Here is a 19,773-nt window from a genome sequence, read left to right as displayed (position 1 = left end):
CATAATCCAGCAATTCTGTTCCTAGCTATATACCCAAGAGAATTGAAGACATGTCCACACAAAAACTTGTGCACCATCGTTCATAGAAGCATTATTCATAATAAAGAATGGATACAACCCACATTTTCATCACCTGTTGAGTGGATAAACAAAATGTGGCACATCCATAAAATATAATATTATTCGGCCAAAAAAGTAATGAAATACTAATAATACTTAACAAAGATGAACCCTGAAAACATTATGCTAAGTGAAAGAAGCCAGACACAAAAGGCTGCGTGTTGTATGATTCCGTTTATATGAACTATCCCAAATAGGCAAATCCATAGAGACAGAAAGTACATTAGTAATTGCCAGGAGTCAGGGAGAGGAAGGAGTGGGAAATGACTGCTAATGGCCATTGTTTCTTTTTGGGATGATGAAAATGTTCTAGAACTAGATAGTGCGGATGGTTGCACAGCTTTGTGAATATAGTAAGAAAACCACTGAATTGTATACTTTAAAAAGATGAGTTTCATGGCATATGTGAATTGTGGCTCAATTAAAAAAATCACATAGAGACAAAAACAGTGGCCTACTTCTGATCTAATTTATTATCAAGCAGGAGATTTTTGAGAGTGAGAAGTCTCACTTAATAATTACACCTGCACAATAGACATAAAGCTGGCTGTCTCAGGTAAACCAGAATGTATGTTTTCCCTGTTTCCTGAGGTATTTAAACTATTTTCTTTCCCCTCATAGAAGAAATATGAGGGATATAAAATTCTTCTTGTATTCTTTTTTATCGGATGTGGGAAAAAGAAAAAAACCAAGAAAGCCAGGTAATTCAAGGAAATGAGAGAGAAGATATTACTTTATGGAAATGAATATAAAAGTGTGTATCAAGTGCCATGTGTAGATATAGAACGTTAGGACTTTACTCATTTATGTGATTTTGTCATTTCAGTCGCACACATAGCCAATCAGTATTTGAATGAATAAGGAGTTTAGTGTTGTAATATAATAAAACAGTTCCTCTGAACTAGGGATGCACATCATAATCTGGAGCTTTTAAAAATTACTGTTGCTTGGGTATTAGTCTCAACTATAATTGGATAGTTTTATTGTGGGGCCAAGGTAAGTTCATACATGCATGGTATATGTTTTAGCTCCTCAAATGAATTTAGTATCCATTTAAATTGAGAGCTGTTGCATTAAATCACTGTTTGATCCCTTTATTGAAATATATAGTTATTATTGTTTTGTGCATAAATAGTAAACAGGAGTAGGAACTGAGAGAACCTCAGTCTAAACTGCACACACTATTTTTTTTTTTCTAGGGCCAGCTCTGTTGGTAATTCAGAAATTGTGATACTTCTAATTCTCCAAGAATTGAGATTGGGAGGAATCTTAGCATTGATTTATTTTTTCTAGATTACCTTGAAGCAGGAGTAGTGAAAAGTAGACGGAAGCTCGAATTCCTTTGTAAGTGTCTGAAACTGTATCTTGGCAGGCAGAATAGGAGAGATTGGGAGATGGAGACGTTTTAAGAGTTCAGAACTCTCTAAGTTAGCTAGTAACTGCTCATGGCCTTTGTATTTTGACAGCCCATTGTAGCATCAGATAAATTGCCCTCTGTTGTTGGAACTGGAGGAGGACATAGTGCAATGTTGTGATCCTTTCATATTTCTGGTTTCTCTTGTGCAGCCATGCCCAACTTAGTAGAAATTATCTTAATACTCTGATACTAAAAAGAAGCATAGACTCATGAAATTGGAGTTAGATGGCTCCTTGAAGATTCTGTAGGTCAACTTGTTTAGTCATCATACCCATTGAAAAATGTCCCCATGACATTTTTGACTGATAGCCTTTTTTCAGCCGCTTCTTAAATAGTTCCAGTGGTGATGCTATACTCTTACACTATACATGACATTAGAGCCAAAATTTCAACTCTTGCTCCTTGTGTGACTTTGTATGAGTACTAGCCATTTTGACCCCCAGTTGCTTTATCCAGGAAATGGAGGAAATGCTAACTACTTCACAGGGTTATTGTGACTACTAAATGAGGTAGCATACATTAATGTCTAACACAGCTATTGGTAACATGTAGACGTTGGGTAAATGTTAGTTACCTTCCCTTTTGCAGTTCAATGGAGAACAACTGACTACCTTCCAAAGGCTGGCTCTTAGAGAGTTTTCACAACCTGGGCCCTGAAGTCTTTCTTATACTTTGATTTATTGCTTTCATTCATTAACTAAGCAACTATTGAGCATCTGTTTTGGGCTAGACACTTTGGTAGCTGCTGGGGTTATAGGGGCAAATACAAGAGACTTGATCTTTTCCCTCACTGAGCTTATAGTTTGGCAGGGGAAAAAAAAGAAATTAAAATTAATTGTACAAGTAATTAATTACAGTTGTGATAAATGCTATAGAAGAGAAGTACAGTGTACTCTGAAAGTGTATTAGGAGTTCTGACAATGTGGGTGTTAGGGAACATTGCTTGGAAGAAATAATGGTGTGACTGAGACATAAAGGATGTGTAGGACTCTTAGTAAGGGGAAGTGCTTGGGTTGAGACCTAGCAGGAGATAGCAAGCTGGTAGTGTGTGTGAAGGCCCTGCAGCAGAAAGGAGTTAGGAGCTTTCTAAGTAGAGAAAGGCCTGTGCCCAGAAACTTACTGGGCAAGAAGAAGAGTGGCAGGGAAAGATGATGGTGGTTAGAGGCAGGGGCAAGATTAGATAGGGTTTTCTAGGCCATGTTAAGGGCTTGGACTTTAAGAACAGTGGTATGTAACATATTTCCGTTTTAAAATTGCTCTAATGAAAATGGGGAAATTGGATTGAAGAGGAATAAGAATGCCTTCTGAGACCAGTTAGTGGGCTATTGCAAAGCCAAGGCTAGAGGTGACAGTGGCTGTTTCTGGAAGTAGAGTACTGTGCTATGACTGGAGACATGAGTTGGAACCAGATCTTGTAATGACTTTATGCTTGTAGGTAATGTGGAGTCAGTGGAGATTGTATAAATGGGAATGATTTGGCTAGATAGGATGTTTAAAAACATTACAGGTAGCACTGAAACGATTGCATTGGAACGGGGCAGGAAAGGTGTGAATACAGAAAAGGAATAGACTTGATGTATTTGGTTTTTAAAAATGTTGGCTTTTGAGATACCTTAGGATACCCAGGTTGAGTAATTGAGAATGTGGTTGGAAATAGAGAGTCCATTAGGCTAGTGATATAGCTGTAGTGTACAGGTCGTGATTGAGGCCTTTGTAGTAGGTTGATAACCTGAGTTCTTGCTATTTGTGTTTTATGCACATTTCACAGCAATTTGAATGCATCTGTTAGGATTTTCTTAACATTTGTAAACTTGTGCTGCATACTAGGCTAAGTGTTTTATCATATGTTCTCTCTTAATTCTTATAAGTGTTTGAATATTATTATTGTTCAAATATTTTTAAGATGTGGCACCTGAAACTTAGAGAAGTTGAGTAACTTCCTCAAGCTTAGGCACGTAGTAAGTGGTGAAGCTGAGATTTGAATCCAGGTAGTCTCACTGCAGAATCTCTCCTCTTAACCACTACCATATGCCACTCCTCTGCAATATTTGAACCAACCAAACAAAACTGAGAATGGCTGAATGAGAAAGCATTTATTGAACTTTTATGGAAGACCTGTGTATAGTGTACATTGATTATGCTATAGAAGCTTTAATATACTTTCTCTGTATATTCATGTGCTCTGTAAAGTATGTGGTATCTGCTCAATTTTAAAAATGAAGAAACTGGCCAGTTTAAGTGAGAGATTAAGTGACTTGGTCAAGATCGTTAATAAATAATTCATGGCAGAGCCAATTAAAATTGGCTCTTTTAACCCCAAGGCTAGCATATTTTCTGTTACACTGCTTAAGAACTGTGTTGACTTAAAAATAAGAACTTTTCCCTTGGGAACATGATTGGATTTAATGGTTATATGCCAAGTATAGTCTTGTTCTTACAAAATAAATCATAGATCTTCAATGTTTGAAATTATACCTTGAACTTAGAGGATAAATAGATGAGGAAATTGAAATACTTAAAAATAAATAATAGCTTTTACGTGTATGCAAAGTAAAGATTTTTCTTTATGAAGCATTATTTTAGAAGAGATAAAATGGGAAAATATCTTGCAAATTCATGTCCATTTTATAATATCTCTGAAGAAATCAAATAAAATTATAATATTTTGATATCTTCATAGCTTTGGTAGTCAGTTGTTAGCATTTATAGGATTGCATCTTGATCTTGCTTAATTCAATGCCATTTAATTTTTTTCCTTTTGTTTCTTTCTTGGTTTTGAGAGGACAAATAAAAATTAAGGTAATAAGGCAACATAAAATAATGCGTATTAAATATTGATTTCTTTTAGCACCAGAGTTCAAGACTTTATCTTACCAGTAGTTGTTACTGCCTACTAAAAATCAGTGAGAGGCTATTAAGCTTAGTATTAACAGTCTAGCTCCTTCATCAGGATCTGGCTTTGGAATAAATGGTCTTTTTCAGAAAGCCCTTTTCAGAAAGACTTAGTCTGAGGCACGTTCTAAAAAAAAGAGAAAATCACCTGTCATCTGTCTTCTCTTTTATGCTGTCAGTTGATGATATGGAATGCCTTTTGGGTACTGAATACCTGAAAGTAATGCTGTAGTCAAGTTTCTTTTGGTTGATGGATACACTATTGAGAGCTGTAGCCGTGGAGTTTCTTATTACAGTGGAGAAAAAACCTGTCTCACTATGTTAGCAGAACCTTTCTGAAACAGATATTGAATTTTGATTGGTTGGCTGGATGTGAGAGAATTTTGAAGCAGTGTTGTAAGGAACTTTTGAATTTTAGGAAGCACTGAGTAGCTAAATGAACAAGCTTGCTTTGCCACTGTCTCCTGCTTTATCTTTGTTACAATCATTTATTAATTTGCCTTTTATTTTGCATATGATTATGATCTGTGTATATTACAAGAATTGATTGTTCATCTTTCAATACTGGCTTCTATCACCCAACACTGCTGTTCAGCAGTTTTTAATTGAGTGCTCAAGTCACACATCATCACTTGTAAAGACATGCTATACTGGGTACCAGTAGAATATCAGAAATAGTCAGCTTTCTTTAGAACTGCATAGGAAACTCTTTCATTTTTAAGGCTCTGTATGTGTTTGTCGTGTGGTCTATATTTATTTACAGGACATTTTTGTTTCTATTTTTAGCCTTCTGTATCATCTGGTATTTTGACTTAGAAGATTTTGGTCTTATGAGCATTTGTACATCATTTTTATGTCTGGAATAAAAATTATGAAATGAAATGATAGATCAAGGAAAGAATATTTGTGATTTGCTTTGAAAATCACCTACCTGAAACATTTTAAATGGTCTATAATTTACTTGTCCTTTTGGGAACAGATTATAATTGTCTCTTAAACTATCTGTATGTATATATCAGGTAGCATGCTTTCTGCTGCAAGTAACAGAGAGGCTAACTAAAACAGTAAGAATTTTATCGTTTCATCTAACAAGAAGTTTAGAGTTAGAATGGTTCCAGGGTTGGTTAATTTAGGTCCCTCTTCTTTCTTCTCCCTGTCATTTTTGTGTTCTACAGTTTCATTCTAAATTTCTTTAGTTTTCCTTCCCTACTGGCATATTCCCTAGGCATTGTGTGGTTGACCTAGACTCTGTTTATGCCTTTGGGGAGAAAAAAGCAATAATTAGTCATAGACTTCTTGGCTTTGGATTCTAAAGATCCTAGTTTGTTTTCTGTTTCATCTTTTATTTTCATTGTTGAAACCAATGGAATATGAATTGTCTTCTAAGTATCTAATGATGTTTATTTTTAAATTAAAATATACATCACGGAAAACGAACATTAAAAAAAGCATAGAGAATAACAGTTGTTTTCTCTGTAGTCAGAAGCCCCTCACATAATAAAGAATCCTGTCAGTAAATCCAATCCATTTATTGTGATGTCTGTGATATAAAATTAAAATGTATTAAAAAAGAGTAAATGCTCTTGATGAAAATGCAGTGTATCCAAATCATGAACTTTCAATCTAGGTAAATTAAGAGACAATTCTTCCTTTTATAAAAGAAACCATGGGTTTCTTTCAAATAACTACCTCTTGCTTGCATTATAAATGTGAATTTTTTATAGGTTTATAATATCTGATGAGTTTCTCTTTTTGAATTAGCAGAATTTAAAATTGATCTTTTGGTTGCTTCACTACGCCCCTTTTTCGGCTCCTTTCCCTTTTAGAGCTTCCCCAGGTGGCAGCCAAGCCTGTGCTGCCCTCATTAATTTTATGATGAAGAAATGGGTACTTGGAGTTGGAATAAACTGAGTAATAATAATGAGTATTATTTTTTAAGCTCCTGATATGTGCCAAGTGCTGAACAGGTACTTTATCTCCATGAATCCTCACAAAACCCTATGTGAAATTTATTATTCTAGTTTTACAGATTTGAAAACTAAGGGTAAGAGAAATTTGTTTGACTGTAGCCCAAAGTCATGTATCTAGTAAATAACTCTGATGCCCGGAAAGTATACAGGAATTTGTGTTTGTGTGTCACGAAGGGGGTCTCTCTCACATCTTTGGTACTGTCCCCCAATGTTTCTTGTGAGCACATAGAACATGTCCGTGGAAAAGAACACATTCTCCTTTGTCTAGGGTTTCCAAAGATTCTAAACTGTCACACTAGCCCACTCAGCCTTTAAGAATACATTAAAATGTCTGCTGATTTTTTTTTTTTTTTTTTACCAGCTTTTGTGGTAGCAGCCTGTTTCTCCCATGTTCTGCCAAGATGAATCAGTTAATGTGTCCTATCTCCTCAGAATGGCTTGTCATCCTTTGGAATTCCATTCACATGGTTGTCTTGTAACCTCAGCTTTTTGATAACGCTCAGGGAAAGTTATGCTTCTGGAGATTATTGTCTCTTTTTCTTTGTTAAGATAGGAGCAATGTTATCTTGAGGCTTTTTTTGGGGGGGGATGGTGAGGAAGATTGGCCCTGGGCCAACATCTGTTGCCAATCCTCTTTGCTTGAGGAGGATTGTGGCTGAGCTAACATCTGTGCCAGTCTTCCTCTACTTTGTATGTGGGACACCACCACAGCATGGTGTGGTGAGTGGTGCGCAGGTCCATGCCTGGAATCTGAACCTGTGAACCCTGGGCTGCTGAAGCAGAGCACGTGAACTTAACCACTATGCCTGGGTTGGCTTCAGAGCTTTTTAACATTCTTAGCTGAAGTCGTATAAAGTGATTTTTAGGGTTTTTTTTTTTTGAGTAGCTGGACTTTAAAAATCCTTTCTTGTGTAAAATTGAGAATGTTGCAAAAACATTATATTGATTAGGTGACTTACTCTCATTGGCAATTAGTGTTAAGTGCATATTAAGTACATAATATTGTTTTAGATAGGGTTTTTGGTTTAAACTTTATCTTAATTCTCTGGAGGTACACAATCAAATTAGTTGAAATTGAGAGAATTACATCTTTTGTTGATAAATATAATGGAAATATAACAAAATTTCTTGGATAGATTTATTGTTAGTTAATTATACAGAATAATCTCTCCGTCCTACAAATAATAATATGAATATCCTATGAATAATAAATTATTGTCTTGATTTCATTTAGGAATGAAAGGCTGGACTCTGTTAGGGGTCTTCCTTCTGTTTGTAATGGCCACAGGCTTGTTAGTAGAACGAAGCTGCTTAAAGATTTTTGTTTACATTCTGTGACTATAGAAAACAATGATCATAACCTTGGATGCTATATAGAGCTGTAATATTCTTATGGGAATGTATAAGTCTCCTCTTGCTTCTCTGCTTTTGATATATTTACTGTATTATTTTTCACATATAGCTAAATATTGAAACACTTGAAGTTATGTTCTTTACCCTTGGCTGTTCTGAAAATACATTTCTCTCTAGTGGTAGTCAATAAATACCTTAACAAATAGGGCAAATTTCACTGAGTTTGAAGAGTTATTTTCTCTGCAATCTTGTCTGTTTTACTGTCTGGAAATATAATTATCTTGAAAACATGCAAAGTTTTTACCTTGTGGTGATTTTCCTTCCCTCTAATGATACTGTTGAAAATGAGATCCTTGCCTGCATAAATATCGTATAAAAAATTATATCGTGATGCCTTTGTCAGTGTCACTTCTTTTCCTGACCAGCTTTGGGACTTTGGGTAGGCTTCCTGTTGTTTCTGGCTGTGGTTTACTTAAGTATAACAGAAATGGACATGGAACCCATGTCTCTTTCTAACTGTTGGACGTTAAGAATTATAAAGTAATATGACAGTTTTGGAAAAAATGTTTAGTGCAGATGAGTGTTACTAATCAGAACTATTATGGGTGATCTTCTGTTAATCCAGTCAAAGATGGGAAGTTTTCCTCCATACTCCTGTTTAGATGTCACTGGAAAGTAGTAAAGATTGTTTTCCTGGCTCTGATTATTGATGATTGTCAGCTGACTTTTTATTGCACTTTGTAGCTACAATATATATATTTACAATTTTTTTTTTTAACTAACCAATACAGACTTTTAGAATGGCAAAGTAATGGTGCCTCTGGGCAGCTGTGGAATTGTTATTGTGTCTGTACTATGTGGATAGGCCAGACAGATCCTTCCCTTAAGTTGCAGAACATTTACCATGATTACTGTGAGAATGACAGCAGAGAGGTACAGTAGAGCTTACCCACTTGCTTTGACAAGATTTGGGAAAATTGATGTAGGATTTTTCTTTTAATTCTTTGGAGCATTTTTTGGTTTCCCTGAAAGTGCGAAAGAAATTTTATGAAGAAGAAAATAGTATCTTATCTAACCAGTAAAGTTGGATAAGTATAACCTTTTTTCCCCCTGATTGACATCTTTCATAACTCTTTTGATGTCCTTCAACTTTACCCACTCTCATTTCAATGGTGATTTATATTGTCTGCATAGTAGTCACAAAGATAAAATCAGTCTTTGTTCAGCAGAGATTATAATCTTCAAATGATACTTTAGATTTCATTTTTAAAAGTGTTTTATAAATATTAATTATAATTATGGAATGTTAGAGTTGAAGTACTGGCGACTAGCATTTATAGAACTTTTTGTATGTGTTTGGCACTCATAAGAATTTTTAACATATCTTTGCATCTATTCTTTGGAATAACCATATGGTATATGTCTTATTATCTATAGTTTACAGTTTGGCATAGAGAAGTCAAATGACATTTCCGAGGTCACACAATTAATAGCAAAGCCAGAATAAAACTTCCCATCTTACTTAAAGTCTGTATTGGACATCATTGGAAGACCATCATTTTATAATTGTCATGGTATGGATTGGTTCAAGTAAGAATCATCAAAGGGTTCTAAATCCAGGGGAAAAGTTTGCTGAAGAGTGGGCTATTTATATGCCTTTCCAGTAAGTTTAACATGTCTTCCCACAGATTGCTTGTTATTGCAGGAGGGAAGTAGGTCTAACAGCAGAGAAATCAGATGACACAAATAGACATCAGCAAGAGGTAGATAGACATCAAATGCCTCTGGATATGATACCCTAAGAAGGATATAGGATAACTCATAGTATTTTGGTGGGAATTTAGATGTGAGGAGACATCAGACACATGCAAATTGAGAAATATTCTATACAGTAACTGGCTTGTATTGTTCAAAATGTCAGTGTCATGGAAGGGAAAGGCTAAGCAACTTTTTTAGATTAAATGAGACTAAAGAGACTGACAACTAAATGTAATATGTGATCCTGGATAGATCCTGTACTGAAGAGCAGGGGAAAAAAAGCTCTAAAGAACATTACTGGGACAATTGATAGAGTTGGAATATGTTAAAAATTGGTGAATCTAGGTAATAGTTTTGCAGGAATTCTCTATAGTATTCTTGCAACTTTCAGTTAGTTTGAAATTATTTTAAAATAAAAAGTTAAAAAAATTTTTTTTCTAAATGGTTGCAAACATTAGTATACTTGCTGAAGACATTCTTTATATTTTCTTTTAAGGCAATTACAAATTTTAAATTGTGCAAGAATAGTATGCTAGGTCAAGGAAGATCTGTATCCTAAAGTATGAGCAAGCAGCAGTTGGCAGCTGTAGCTTGAAGAGTTGTGGTGCCCCTGGCCTGGCCATTAAGGATGCAAGGGAGAAGGAGGGAAGAAACTAGGTTATAGGGGTGGTGGTGGGGTTTCTTTATCTTGCTGGTGTCGGTAGTCCTTGGCTTCTTCCTTCTCTCCCACCTTGCTAACTTGCCAACAGAGAGATAAAGGGTTTCGGTGGGAGGGCTGGGCCAGCAGCCACCAGACTGCTGACCTGGATTCAGGGTCCCTAATCAAGGCTGGTGCTTGGCATCTGAGAGACCATCTGCTCTGGGAAAACTGATGCAGGGCTTTAGCTTCTGATCCTCTCTTACTGAGGCAGCAGAGTATAGCTGTTAGAACACTCTTCTTGAGTCACATAGACCTGGATTGAGTCTTGGCTCTGCTTTTTTAGCAACTGTGACCTTGAGGAAGTGGTACTTATTGCCTAGGCTTCAGTTTTCTCAGATTTAAAATGGAAATAATAATAATGGCTGTCTTGTGAAGAGGTTGTAAGAATTTAAGAAGATAATGTGTATAAGGTGCTTTCCTGTTATTACATACCAGGGCCCTTGAAAAGTTCATTTCTCCATTCAGCCAACTAATATGTAATAGAAAACGTATTCATTGTCTGAATCCTATGGTTATGAACTTACTTACCTGATGAACTGGCTGTGAAAATATTTTGAATATTATGGAAGGATACTCGAAAGGCCTGATAGAAGATTTTTTTTTTAAAGTATTTCCCCCAAATTGGATGGCAGAAGTGAATGGAAATAGTACCCATTTCCCATGACTGTTTGAAAACTGCCAAGTATATTTTCACATCTAAGAAGAAGGCTTCAGAGTCATCTTGAGGCAAAAGTTTGCTAAACAAAAGTTGCTTACTCTTTTGGTTAGGAATTTTTGGTATTGCAACCCTATCAAAGAAGGTTGCCTAGATCTTTCCCTTTTCTGATTAAGTACACTTGTGAGATGGGATTCTTTGATCTGATTTACATTAAAATTAAAAATTGGGAGTTATTTTTCTCAGTAAAATGAAGCTGAATCTCCTTTAATAATTATTTTTTGCAATCCCATTCATTCTTATTACTGAAGAAATTATTTTAGTATGCATTTTTACAAATCAGGTAATGTGATTTGTTGTTACTTATAGTTACCATGATTATATACCTATTATATATTATATACGTTTTATATATAAAAAATATATATGTAGTTACCATATAATCATGGTACTTATAGTTACTATGATTATATATTATATATTATACATGTTATAAATGTGTATATATTTACCATATAATCATGGAAATGATAAATAATAATGCCATGATACACACATACACATATATGCATACCAACATTGTTTAATTGCTTCCATTATTTTAAAGACTATCTTCCATTTGTGGCAGGTTATACTAATTTTTCTGTTACAGCAGTAAAGAAATTTTATATTTAAATATATTTATTAAAGTGAAAAAGGGAATTGATGAAAAGAAAAATTAGGTAAATCATAATGTGCAGAGTGGTACATAATTGGGAGAAGGATTGAGAAGTTAGTACATAAATGACTACGGTTAAGGCAGCTGCTTTGTTATAGTAGAAAAGTTCCTACCTGTTTGAACTGATTGAGACTGGATGGTTCACCTTTCTCTGGCTTTCAGTTTCTTTGCTGAAGGAGGAGGGGTTACAGTACAAGAAGATTTCTAAAGTAATTTGAAATTTATAGGATTCTACCCTTTCTCAAGCATCTTGATTGAAGTTTGGTAAAGAAAAAGTTTAGATTAAAATGGTTCCTGGAACACTATGGATTTGGCACTCTTTCTCCCCTTTCTTTTCATTGTTACGCTATTTACAAAAAAAGGAAGAAATCAAATAAGAATATCTACTAAGCTGAAGGAAAAAAATTTAAACTACATATAAACTGTATGTAAATTTAAACACTGTATTTGTTAATATATTACATATAGCCTATATATAATATTACATATTATGTATTAGTCTAATGACTATATATACTAATATATATTATAATATTATAGTATATTGTGTATACTCATGTGAGTTTATATAATATATATTAGTACTTTTATCTATTTCATGTTTAGTTTGCTTTTTTATATTTAAAAAAGGATATAACCTCGGATTCCAACTTGATGTTCATTATTGGAAATTAATTACAAGATAATATTTTCCATTTAATTTTTTCTCCTGATTTCTATTGTATATGCACAAAAAGGTATTAATATGTTTCATGGGAAGTAAATATGTAAAATAGCTGGCACACAGTAAATAAAATACTCATTTTTTTATCATAAATATTAATAACATGTTATATACCCGGCTTGGAAATATATTTGTTAGTAGTAGTAATGAATCACTTTCCCGAAAATATTTGCGTATGTACAGTATTTTATTCTAGCCTCGTGTGGTACGTATAATGTGTGTAATTTCAATTTTCCTGTTATAAAAACAGTTACTTTTTAGTAGAAATCGTCAGGTACCACAGGTCTTGTAGCTAGTTTAGTGACATGTTGAGGGCTAGCATCCAGGATTTCTCACTCAACTTGTAATAGACCTTCTCAGTCCGATAATGCTTTGAAATTCCAAGCATTCCAAGTTGTGGAGAAAGAGTAACTGGAAATTGCGCAAAATGCTAAAGTAGAAGGAACATTTCAGTAATGTTTTAAGTTCATGCTTTCTGGTTTTCAGGCTTTTTTTTCCTTCTTAATTTTAAAACCAGCCATTAGTTTTTGTTGTTTGTAATAACCTTATTTCTGATCACAATAATGATGTTTATTTAAGAAAAATAAAATGAAGAAAATTTTTTTAAACTGTCCACAAGCTATTAATTTCCATAACATGAATTTACGGTGCCATCTTTTGTCTGTTCACATATTTGTCTACAGAATTTATAAAAGCAATATTAGAATTATGTATTTTCTGCCCACAACAACATACTGTGAACATTTGTTATAAAATGTTTTCACTATTTTCATTGCATTGGGATGAACATTCGCTTCCTTATAATTTTCGTCATTGTCTTATTATTTCCTTAGTATAAATTCTTGAAAAGAGAGTGGATTTTTCAACGGAAGCTGAAAATCAGATATCTTTTTCAATTTTTTTGATTGTTTAAAAACCTTAGTCTAGATGATAATTTGGGCTGTTCGTTTGCAGCAACAATAATGTTTTGTTCTTTGGGGCCTTTGCTCTCTTTCCATTTTACATTTTATCCCTAGGTAAGGACATTGTGTCCCACAACATTAATGTTATCTCTATGCCCAAGACTCCCCAAAGCATATTTTTAACTCTAATATCTGAGTCTTATATCTAGTTTCCTATTTGAGATTTCCAGTTGTATAGTCTATCACCATCTCAAGTTAATATGTCCAAAATTGAATTCTTAAGGTTAAAGAAGTAAGGAATCATGAGAGATTTCCTCTTGATATATACATGTTTATTTATTAAAAAGTTTCAGTTGTTGATGGCACAGTTACTTTTTTTACAAAGTTTATTTTAGTAGCTTTTGAAAAAATTTAATATGCAATTGATTTATCAGAATCATCAAAATGGGGTGTTCTGATAAACTCAGAGATTGGTGTTTATTTATTAAGGGCCAAGTTTAAAAAGTAAAGTTTGCCTTCTGTTTAAAGTCCATACTCTTAAAATATTTATTTGCTTAAGCAACAGGGTTCTTTAAAACAGTAAACAAAATCGATTTAAAAAGACAACATTGATGATTAGTATTAGTATGAATTGGTGACTCTGAGTACTGGATTCTGTGATATCTCTTAAATTAAGACAGCAGGGCTCACATTGGGAATCTTTTTTTAAATCTAGTTCCTGATTTTTAAAAAATGACATACAATTTCAATTAAGTGAGAGTTCAAACTAATTTTTTACTGTGTTAATGTTGCCTGAAGAAAGATACAGGCCTTGGTATTTAAATAGGGGGATTCCTTTTTTTTCTCCCTGGGATAAGATGTATTACTTTCTCTGTGAGGAAAAATGCCCATCTGTGTTTGCTAAAGATTGGTTTTAATTCTAAAGGTGGATTTTAAGTGTTGCCATTTCCACTAAAACTCCTTTATCTTTATCGTATAGAAAAGTCAGTACTCATTTGACCCAAAGAGTTCGTGGTTAGCTTGAATTAATAAAATCTGAATCCTGCAATTATTTTAAAGGTGTGTACATACTTATTTTTGAGTATTTGTATTTTTTGAAATTGTGGTAATGTATACATAACACAGTATTTACCATTTTAACCATTTTTAAGTGTTCAGTCCGTGACATTAAGTAAATTCACATTGCTGTGCATCGATCACTGCCGTCCTTCATCATCGCATACTGAAACTCTGTACCCATTAAACAATAACTCCCCATTCCTCCCTCCTCCCATCCCTGATAGCTACCGTTTTACTTTCTGTCTCTATAAATTTGACTACTCTAGGTCGCTCATATAAGTGGAATTATGTGGTATTTGCCCTTCTGTGACTGACTTATTTTGCTTCAGATAATATTTTCAAGGTTCATCCATATTGTAACGTGATCGGATTTCCGTATTCCATTGGATTGTTTCTACCTTTTGACTGTTGTGAATAATGCTCCTCCTGTGAACATTGGTGTACAAGTATGTTATTCAAGTCCTTGCTTTCAATTGTTTTGTGTATGTACCTAGAGCTGGAAGTGTTGGATCAAGTGGTAATTCTATATTTAACTTTTGAGTAACTGCTGTACTGTTTTCCACAGCAACTGTACCATTTCACATTCCCCAAAACTGCGCACAAGTGTTCCAGTTTCTCCACATTCACATTAATGTCTGTTGTTTTCTGGGGTTTTTTTCTTGTTTGTTTTGATAATAGCCATCCAAATGGATGTGAAGTGGTGTCTCATTGTGGTTTTGATTTGCATTTGTCTCATTTTTGGTAATGTTGAGCATCTTTTCATGTACTTATTGGCCATTTGTATATCTTCTTTGGAGAAACGTATGCAAGTCCTTTGCCTGTTTTTTAATTAGGTTGTTTATTTTGGTTGTTGAGTTTTAGGAGTTCTTTAGGTATTCTAGATATTAACCTTGTGTCAGGTATGTGATTTTCAGTTGTTTTCTCCTATTCTGTGGGTTGCTGTTTTCCTCTGTTGATAGTGTCTATTGACACTTTTTGACATTGTACCATGTATGTGTGGATTTATTTCTGGGCACTCTATTCTTTTACATTTGTCTAGTGTCTGTTTTTATGCCAGTACCATATTATTTTGATTACTGTAGCTTTGTAGAAAATTTTGACACTAGGGAGTGTGCGTTCTCCAAGTGTGTTCTTTTTCAAGATTGGCCATTTGGAGTCCCTTGAGATTCCAGATGAATTTCAGGATGGCTTTTCCTATTTCTGCAAAAATCACCATTGGGATTTTGATAAGGATTGCATTGGATTTGTAGATTACTTTGGGTAGTATTGACATGTTAACAAAAGTAAGTCTTTCAGTCTGTGAACATGGGAAGTCTTTCCATTTATTGTGTCATCTTTAATTTCTTTTATTGATTTTTTTAGTTTTTACCGTACAAGTATTTCACCTCCTTGACTAAGTTAATTCCTGAGTATTTTATTATTTTTGATGCTGTTGTAAATGGAATTATTTTCTTATTTCAGACTGTTCATTGTTAGTGTATATAAATGCAACTGATTTTGGTTAATATGCTTATTCTAACAATGTCTTTGTGGAATCTTGAGAGGATTCTACATATAAGATCGTGCCATTTGCCCAGATAATTATACTTCTTCCTTTCCAATTTGGATGCCTTTTGTTTTTTCTTAATTGCTCTGGCTAGAACTTCCACTACATTATTGAGGAGAAGTGGTGAAATCAGCCATCCTTGTCTTGTTACCTATCTTAGAGGAAAAGCTTTCAGTCTTTCACCATTGAGATGGTTGTAAGCTGTGAGATTTTCTTATATGACTTTTGTTATGTTGAGATATTTTCCTTCCATTCCTAGTTGGTTGTTTTTTCATAGAAGGGTATTATATTTTGTTATTCTTTTTGTGTATCACTTGAGATGATCATGTGGCTTTTTTCTTTCATTTTCTCAATGTGGTATATCATGTTAATTAATTTTAGTATGTTGAATCATCCTTGTATTCCAGGAGTAAATCCCACTTGGTAATGGTGTATAATTCTTTTAATATGCTGCTGAATTTGGTTTGCTAGTATTTTGTTCAAGATTTTTGCATCAGTGTTCACAAGGGATATTGATCTGTGGTTTTCTTGTAGTGTCTTTGTCTGACTTTGGTATCAGGGCAATGCTGATCTCATAGAATGAGTTGGGAAGTGTTTCTTCCTCTTCTTTTGAGAAGAGTTTGAGAAGGATTGGTGTTAGTTCTTCTTTAAATGTTTGGCAGAACTCACCAGTGAAGCCATCAGGTCGAGTACTTTTCTTTGTCAGGAGGTCTTTGATTACTAATTCAATGTCCTTACTAGTTATAGGTCTATTCAGCTTTTCTATTTCATTTTGATTAAGTGTTGATAGGTTTCATATTTCTAGGAATTTGTCCATTTTATCTAGGTTATCCCTTTTGTTGGCATAAGTTGTTCATAGTACTCTTACAATCATATTTATTTTTGTAGAATTGGTAGTAATGACCCCACTTTCATTTCTGATTTTAGTTATTTGTGTCTTCTCTCTTTTTCTTATTCCATCTAAGCTAAAGGTTTGTCAATTTTCTAAACCTTTTAGAAAACCGGTTTTTGGTTTTGTTGATTTTTTTCTTTTGTTTTTCTCTTCTCTGTTTATCTCTGTTCTAATCTTTATTATTTCCTTCCTTTGTTAGCTTTGAGTTTTCCCTTGTGGCAAAATCACATCATCTTAATTACTATAGCTTTATAATAAGTCTGATAAATGATGGTGTGTGAGTCTTAGCTTTATCCTTCAAGGTAGCTTTAGCTACCTTGTACCTTTGTATTTCCAAGTGAATTTTAGAATAATCTTGTCAGTTTCTGCATACAATAAAAGAAAACCTGCTGGTATTTTGATTAAGATTGCATTGAATCTCTAGATTAATTTGGGGAGAATTGACATCTTCACAAAATTGAAACTTCTCAGAATCTGCAAACATGAATTTGTTTATTATTTAATATGTTTTAAATTTCTCTCAGGATCAAGACATTTTTTGTTTTCTGTGTTTGTTTTAGGTAAATTAAATAATAGCATCTTTTATTTTATTTTTTGCCTCTGAGAATGTTCCAGTATAGAAGAAAATTTTGAAGTTGAAAGAAAGAAAGGAATAATTGCTGGAGTTTAAGACCTGAACAGGAAAGAAGGCAGAGTATGTGAGACAGATGCTGATGGGTTGATAATTGTGATGGCAGGAATTTGAGATTTGAGGAGCTTCTCTTCTGATTGCCTCCCGCCGTCGTTAAAATAGGTAGCTCAAAGTGAAGATGAGGGATAAGTGTTGGAGATGTGAGGAGAGCAAATGTGACATAAAGTAATCAACCAGGAAATTGAAAAATGGAAGCTTGCTGGGCGGTATGAAGGGAATATTTAAGGTTTGAGGTTCATGACATTCGTGAACTTAGTCACATTAATTAGCCTGGTTAGCATGTTTGTTTATTTTCTAGCCATATTCAGCTACATGGGAGCAGGCCCTCAGGTATGTGGTTTTTCCAGGAAATGAGGGGGAGGGGGGTGAGCAGGGGCCAAGGGAGTGGAGTTGGGGTATAAGAAAATTAAAGTGGATAAGGAGGAACATAAGGAACACAAAGTGGGTGAGGGACACTGAAAACATGTTAGGCTTATTAAATTGTAGCACCTAGTGGGATTAAAAGATTGTTGCAATTAGGTTATTAGAGTGTATGGGCTGGAAATATAGGAGGTGTTGGTTAGTTATACATGCCAATTTAGTTTCGATATAAATAATTTACTGTACTCTCAGATACTTGTTGGTTATTTGTATTAGTCTTCATGTGATGAATATGTGTATAGGATAGTTAAGAATAAGAAGTTCATATTCCTTTATCTAAGACTTTTGGGGCCAGATAGGTTTTGGATTGTTTCTTTTTCCCCTCTATTACTCTTTCCACAGACTTATCAGTTTTGTTAGTCCTTCCAAAGAGCTAACTTTTGGCTTTGTTGATTTCTGTTGTATGTTTGTTTTCTGTTTCATTACTTTTTGCTCTTACCTTTATTTCTTCATTTGTACTGTTTTTGAGTTTAGTTTGTTCTTTTTGCAACTTTTTCAGATGGTTGCTTAGCCTTTCCCCATATATGTATTTTAAAGCTATAAATTTTCCTCTTAAGCATGGTTTTAGCTGCCTCCCATACATTTGATATGAAATATTTTAAATAGCACTCTATTCAAAATATTTTCTAGTTTTAACTGTGATTTCTTCTTTGACCCATGGGTTATTTAGAAGTTTATTGCTTAGTTTTCACATATGTAAGGGTTTTCTAGTTACATTGTTGTTATTAAAATTCGTTGCTTAGTTTGTCTGAGCTCAGAGAAACATGTCTGTTCTTTGAAATTTGTTAATCCTTAGTTTATGTTCCAGCATGTGGTCACTTTTGGTAAATGTTTTTTATGCACTTACAAAGAATGTATTTTCTGCAGTTGTTAGGTATAGTGTTCTATATGTCAGTTAGGTCATTGATTGTAAAGTTTGAATCTTTTTTCTGTTTCTTCTGTTCTGCTTGTTCCTTGTTTTTTTGTGCTTGTTCCATCAGTTACTGAGAAAGCTCTGTTAAAATCAACCTGCTAGAATCATGGACTTCACTTAGCTCTTTTGATATTGGCTTATATATAGGGCATACTCTTGTTTTTTAGCTGAAATTTATGTAGAAAAAGTATATTTTTATACCTGCAAAATTCATTACAGTATTTTAAACACTGGTATATGGGGAAAGTCACAAATTATATTCCAAATGCAATTTTTAGCACATTAGAATCACCTGTAGACTTTTTGAAGCATGTGCTGAGTGTCAACCAAGGGAGTGTGCATCTCTGATGTTGCTAGTGATAAAAAAGATGTTAAATATTATAAGCCTTTGAGCTGTTATCTGCTATGTGTGTTTGTCTTGAATAAGTTTCTAATTGCCTTTCATATATGAGTCTTAATTTTGCCTGGATTTGTAGAATGCACAAAAAATGTTGAGAAAGTGTTAAATTGTGGAGAAGGAAACAAAGCCAGTGAGAAAGAAATAGGAAAATAAGCTCCTGGTTAGTTTTTCACTAAATATCCGATTTTCAGGAACAGATTCCTGACTTGTAGTGTTATTAGCTGCATTCAAATTTAAAATTGCTGTTATCTTCCTGGTGAATTGAGCTTTTATTGTAGTGAAATGTCCTATTTTATCTCTATCCCACTGTTCCACTGTATGTCTGTGTATCTATCTCATACATTAAAGTTGACTGTGATAAAGTATAGCCACATAAGCTTTCTTTTGGTTTGTGTTTTACATAGTATATCTTTCTCCTTGCTTTTACTTTCATTCTTTCTGTATCCCTATATTTAAGATACATCCTCTGTAATCATCATATAATTGAGTTTTGTTTTTTTAAATCTAATTTGGATTATTTATTAATCCATCTTTTCCTCCTGTGTTAGCTTTTTAGCTACATATACTTTTACTTTTCTTGTGGTGGTTACCCCAGAAATTACCATTGCATCTTTGATTAATTGAAGTTTAAAGTAAAGTAAAT

At 33.9% G+C, this 19,773-nt stretch overlaps 1 protein-coding gene across 7 annotated transcripts in view; it reads left to right on the top strand.

Annotated features, from left to right (window-relative positions):
• The window catches only part of MEF2A (myocyte enhancer factor 2A), a 167,046-nt gene that overhangs the window by 47,261 nt on the left and 100,012 nt on the right, over nucleotides 1-19,773 (top strand). The gene's annotated exons all lie outside the window — the stretch shown is intronic.

The sequence above is a fragment of the Equus quagga genome, chromosome 2, assembly GCF_021613505.1.
Source record: "Equus quagga isolate Etosha38 chromosome 2, UCLA_HA_Equagga_1.0, whole genome shotgun sequence".
Taxonomy (NCBI): Eukaryota; Metazoa; Chordata; class Mammalia; order Perissodactyla; family Equidae; genus Equus; species Equus quagga.
This window is presented reverse-complemented; position numbering and strand designations above follow the sequence as displayed.